Below are 6481 nucleotides of genomic sequence, written 5' to 3' on the forward strand. Positions count from 1 at the left end.
GACGAATAATAAACTTGCCTCGTCAAAGGAAAGAAGCGAACCACGATGCTTCATCCGCGAACGCTTCGATCTTCCCGTTCTTGCAACGTGATTTCAGACTCGTACAGACTTACAAAAGTTATCGAACGAGCGGATAATTGTTCCTTCTTACCGATTATGGTTGCTCATCTGCGAAATCAATATAAATTCGATCCTTGATCGTTCTGTGTTTTTCTTCTCGATTTTATTTCGTGTCGGCAATTACCCTGAGAAGGGACAAAGATTAGCTCGATCTTTTAATCGGATCGTTCCTCGAATGGAAGCTTCTATAATCGCAGAATTAAAAATTAACAGGGACGGATCAATATCCGGTTAGGTTAATTTCAGTCTTAGTGACCGTAAATGCGATACGGTGGAACTTTTATTCTCCGAATTAATCACGACCAGACTGCGAATGTTCGTGCCAAGTCATATTTTCATCAAAATGATATAAAAAATACAACGTAAATAAAGAAACACGCTTCGCTGTGATATTTAATATAGTTTTTCTAGTCACGCGCGTTCTGCAAATTTTTAGATTTTCCATAAATGCGCAAGTGTCCGCGATCTAATCGTGACACACGCGTTATTCGAATCTTTCGAACTATTTTAAACACGTCGATATTAAATAGGAACAAATGCTTTCGACTAAAAGCGTAACAATTTCTTCGAATTTCTATTCTGTTTTTCAATCTTCCTTACGAGGTATCATCCTCAAATTTCTATTAATCCACGTTTCGACGATCGTTCTATCGATCAAGATTCTATCGCGCAGTCTGTTCCTAACAGAAATAGAAAAGGAATAGAGGGTTTTTAAATAAAAATATTATCAAGTTCGAGAGATTAGCAATCCGAGTAAACGAGTTAGCCAGTTAGAGAAATAACTGGAAAAAGAATTACAGGTTGTAAGAGACATTAAAATTCACGGTAACATCGGTTAATTATCGTAATGCACGGTGCGTGTGGAGTTTAATATTTCGCGGAACGCGGTTGGTGTTTCCGGTGACGGCTACCAGCTAAACACCTGTTATCGGTGGTTCCGCACTATTCGACATTACACGGGTTTCTGTTATCAAACATAGTATTCGCGACCAGAGGCGGATCTTGCGGCACTTTAAATCCGTATTGGACATACGGCGACTGTCCGCGTGTAATTTAAATTGCAACGGCGTCGAAAGGCGAAACGAGCTACCCGGGGCAAAAACGCCTGGCCGAAAGCTGGCTGCGTTCGTTCTTCGTCCATCGAAGCATTATCGTTCCGTGGTTTTGCAACAATGAAGCGAACAAATTCCCGGGGAACCGAGCCAAAAACCTGCGGCCCTCCGAAACCATGCAAACACACAGGATGCAGAAGTTGCCGCACGAAACTCCCATTGTCCGTTTCAATCCTGTAAATAAAAATTCACCGCGTGCATTATAAATCTCCTTGGGTCGCGCAAATAATCGCCTGTCCGGGTATGCTACCGGCGACGAAACCAATTAACCGGCGATCTTCTATTTTCGATACGCTCGGACCCGCTTCGCTCTTAAACATCGTCCCTATTGTCGACTCGGATCGAACCCGGGCAAGAAAAAAAGAACTCGACGGTCTATGATTATCGAACGTACGGATGTTTTCGAGAGGCCGGAGGAAAGTGCGTGAGCTGTGACGCGGTTCTTGCACGGACACCCGGTATAGAACGACCCGTGTTCCCGTCCACGAACACAGCCGAGCCAGGCCGCGGACTATATCGGTGTAAGAACGGTCGGTCGATGGGATGAGAGAGAGAGAATCGTCGTCCGGAGCTCGCGTCTACCCACCGAGTTGATAGGTTGTTCGAGCGAGAGAGCAAGAACGAGAGATGGAGCGACGGAGAGGGCGAAGAGCGAGGGTGGGACAGAGAGCAGTGACCGCGGTTGCCACGGATCAGACAGAGAGGAAGATAGAGCGCGAACGAACGAGGCTGAGAGTAAGAGAGGGACAGACGAGCAACGAGATAGAATTAGAGGAAGACGGAGGAACCTTTACCTCGCCGCTGTTCGAGGGTTGAAGCGAGAGAAGCGGCGAGAGAAGCGGCGAAAGAGTGCGAGAATATCGCGGAGAGGAGAACGAGAGAGATAAGAGGTCGCGAAAGGAACGTCGGAGTAAGAGGAGACTCTCTTTCTCTCTCTCTCTCTCTTTCTCTCGCGAGGAAGAGAGGCCGCGAGAAAGAGCGGCAGCCGAGTGTGCGTATATGCAAGAGAGGTAGGAGGTGGAGCGAATAAGAGAGAACCGTGTTTCGTTTCGTTCGGCTCCGGCTTTACCTCGGCTTTCGTTCGGCACGAAACTCGGAAGGGTGGAGAGGATGAGGTGTACGTGGTGGAAGAAAGAGAAGAAAACGAACGGAGGGATGGGCCACGTAGAAATCGTCCTACCGTACCCTGCTACTACCTGCGATCCTGCGGTGAATCCGCCTTCCAGGATCCCTTCCTTCCTTCCTTCCTTCCTGACGCGCTTCTTCCTTCTTTGCTTCGCATCTTCTACGTCCTCCCTCTTTACCGCTTCTCGCGGGCTGCTTCTTCTTCTGTTTTCTTCCAGTTCCATCGACAAAGACCAACCCCACTTTGCATCTCTATCTCGTGCTTGTCGGATGTTCTTTCCTTTCCCTCTTCCTCTTTTCCGATAGGTAAGTCTTTCGTTTCTTTTCCTCCGCCTCATCAGTGGAAACTTTTAAATTCCGAAACTGGTATTCGAATATCCGTCGCCGAAAATTGAATTTTCCCCGCGAGAAGATTCTTCCACGATCCGGTTCGTTTCTATGCCGTTCCTCGCCGCATCCCTTTCGCGCGTTTCTCTTTTATGCTCTCGTTTCTTCCCCTCCTTTTTACTCTGCCACGTTTCTGGCTTCAAAGCTTTCGCATCCCACCTAGCACCGGGATATATCCATTTTTTCAAGATTGAATTCGTCTAGCCGCTATTCTCCTCTCCGCTATGCTTTTCTCCTTCATTTTACCTCTTTCTCTCTCTTCGTTTTCAGCGAAGCGTTTTTCCGTTGCATCTTCGCACCGCACCCTTTGAAATCTCGTTCCGCGCCAAGCTCTTTGTTCGCGGAGATTTCAGCTGGAAATAACGCCGGGGAAAAAATCCTGTCTTCCCCGCGAAAATAACGATGCTCGTTTCCCCGAGAGAGATTTCGAGTCAAAACGATTTTCATTCGCGTATTTTTCTTTCCACGTTCCCTTCTTCCACCCTCTTTCTTTTCCCAGCTCTTCATTCGTATGCCTATCTCGTGCCAACCGTCGCTTTTATCGATGCTCTAATCTCGCCCGTTTGCGATATCGAGGACAACGCCAGGTACACGATCCAACGCGCAAACTTTATTACGACCTCCTTTTTTGGCCGTCCGCCCCGGTCGCATACTACTTGCACCTGTCACCCGAGTTTTGCCCTTTGTCAGACGTTCCGCTTCCACTGGAGACCCGGTGATCCGTTTTCTGCGTGCTTTCTTTTTCCTCTTTGCCACACTGCGCTGTCCTTTAATATCCTTTTTCAATTTAAGATCGCGATCTTCCGCGCCTTTTTCACGCCCGCCCTTTTTTGTCCTCGTTTACCGAACAATTGCACCGTTCAACGACGCGTGCCAACAATCTCCATTTTCCATCCTCGTTAACATTCGCTAGTTTTTTCCAAACTTTTCTTTCGTCTCCTTTCGTCTTCCTTCTCTTTCTCCGTTTCTCTGCACTCGGGATCCTCCTTTATTTCCCTTAATTGTACGTATCGCTGGCACGAAGAAAGTTTCTTGCCGTTGTTCCCGCGTCGAGACGCCTCGAATCTTCGCCGTTCCGCGAACGACTCTGTCTTCGCTCGTTCGGACAGTACAATTTAAGTTTCGAATTAGATACAAGCAGCCCGTTAACGTTAGGGGATCGATCTTCTCGCGGGGCACGATCCTCTTCGAAGGTATCGGCTTTTCGTCCATCGAAAACGCGTGCCTATTCGTCGGCAGACTCGTTCCGCAGTTGGAAGGAAAAAAGAAAAGAAAGAGAAGAAAAGGAGAGACAAGGGTGGCGACGGCTGTTTTGAAACGGTCCAACGTACGTCGAGTTTCGAACTCGCATGCCTCTCCGCGCGATTAATCGTCTTCTTTTTTCCGACGTAACACGTACCGCGGCAGGAGAAACAAGAAACAAGAAACGAGAAGGTGGATCGCTTTGGAATAGTTTATACGTGGCAGCCGATCGAAAGGAATCGCGTGAAATCGAATTCGCACGCACGTACGACACGCAGGAACGCGAGGAAGGGAGCGATCTACGGGGTTGGGAAGGGGAAATAAAAACGAGCCCCGAGGAGAACGGTGTTCGAAACGATCAAAACGCCCTCGATCCTTCGACCGAACGTCTGGCCCCGATCCTTTGGTACTTTGAGCAGCAGAGATCGTCGGCTGCCAACGATGACGAAGCTGTTGCCATCGAAGAAAGCAAATAACGCCAGCTCTTATCGAACTCTGTGCAAACGTGCATCTCGTTTGCCCGATGATTTATCTGAAAATTTCATCGTCCGCGAACCAGAAACTATTTGCGATGATCGAAGAAGAAGTGCCGTCGTTTTTTCTTTTTGCCACGCAACGACTCGCTAATACGCGTTTATGCTTTCTCGAATCGATCACCTTCAATGTTTTACAACTTAACTGGTCGTCAAGGCACTCGGGTGTGTATGTGCGTGTGTGCGCGCGTGTGTATGTGTGTGTGCGTACAGAAGTTTTAAATTTCAACGAATAGTTGAAAATTTTGTTAGCGCATTTAAAAGTAATAAAGAAATCGCTGTTTTCTGAATAGCGTTCGCGAGAATACCAAAGGTTTGCACAGGAAAATCGTAAAGTCGACTGTCGTAAAACATTCTTCAGGTTCTCCGTCGTCTTCCTGCTGTTCCCTCGAACCTCACCCCCAATCATTTTTTCTTTTATTCGCCGTGTTCGTTCAGCGCCAATTTCAAGTATTGCGTAAGACGGTCGTTCGCAAAGTTAAAGGCGGCGAGGCGATAATGATAATCTTTAGCCGCAGGTCGGACCACCGAGTTCGAAAGGTAAAAGCGACGCGGTTGCAAGGATGCCACGAGATATCGCGGGCCCCTTGCGACTCGCCGACGATCGAATGGAATCTCCAATTCTGCGCTCACCTTTACGTATTCGGTATTTCGCAAATGTCACAAACGCTGCCGATATCGGGATACGACGTCAGATTCCGCGGTTGATTTCATTAGAATTAAGAACTCGGCAAGCGACGCTAATTATTCCTTCTTCCTTAACGACCGTCCCGGCCATATGCTAACTACGCAAATGTTTACACAGTTGCTTGTACCTACAAATCGATTAACTAGAAATTCTTGTAGTTTTAAAGGGATGTTTTAAAATGCCTACTCGATCCGGTCGTCTTTCATTCAAAGAATCGATTCACCCGTGAGGAATAAAAAGATGGACGACGCTCGATATTTATGCAAAAGTAATCTCCGCTTCCTCCTCGTGGACGGCCGATTTCCGGCATTGCATAAACCCGAGACGATTGTTCGAAGCCAAAGGGCGCGGCACGATAATAATGTTAAATATTATCCTTGGGTCAGAGCACCGAGTCGATGTGCAATACACTCGCCGTGTTCCGTTCCTGGTTTTGGCAACAAAAAGCTTAGTGAATATTTACGGGCTTTCCCTTTGATTGAAACGCGAGCAGTTTAATTTAACGTTTGGCGAAATTATAGTAAGAGTCGAGCCGCGATTAATTCTTTCGTTAGAGAAATGTTGATTTTTCAGGGGCACGTTGAAAATCGTTTCCGTTTCTACTGTTCGGCGAAAGCAGCGACGGCAGTCGCGCTGATTTTTTAATAACGCTGGAAAATATTTTCGCTCGACGAGATTACGCGCGGTATGCGTCGGAGAAAATTAAACGGCGGCTTCGAAATGCAGGAAAATGAAAATGGGGGGGAAGGATCCGATGGTTTGGACGTTTCGCTTGCGAAGCATGAGAAAATCTCGACGGACGATGTAACGACAACAATCTCCGTCATCTCAAGCGTTCGCTGTTTCTTCCCATATACGTTTTAACTCAGCCACCAGTTATGCAATATACAGATGCTATCGCTAATCGGTATCTTCTGCTTTTTAATACGTCTTTTTCTCATGCAATTAATTGATAAATACTCTTATGAATCAGCGACTCGATACTAAAGAATTTAATCATCGGTGTGACGCGACACAGATCACCGATAAATAAGAAGTAATCGAACGATTAATGGTTGAAATAACGATTTTATAGATTTTAACGATTCTCTGTAAAATATCTATACGAGTAAAAATTTGTTTTTCATATACGTACATTTTCGTGCAATTTTCGTTATATCGTATTTCGTTTTTATCGTATTTATTGTATTTGGTATTGAGCATAACGAGAAATTTGACAGATTTCACGGTTATCTATGAAATATACCATTGAATCTTACATTGTAGCTACATGT

The sequence above is a fragment of the Bombus flavifrons genome, chromosome 6 (assembly GCF_040668555.2).
Source record: "Bombus flavifrons isolate JBK064 chromosome 6, iyBomFlav1_principal, whole genome shotgun sequence".
Lineage (NCBI taxonomy): Eukaryota > Metazoa > Arthropoda > Insecta > Hymenoptera > Apidae > Bombus > Bombus flavifrons.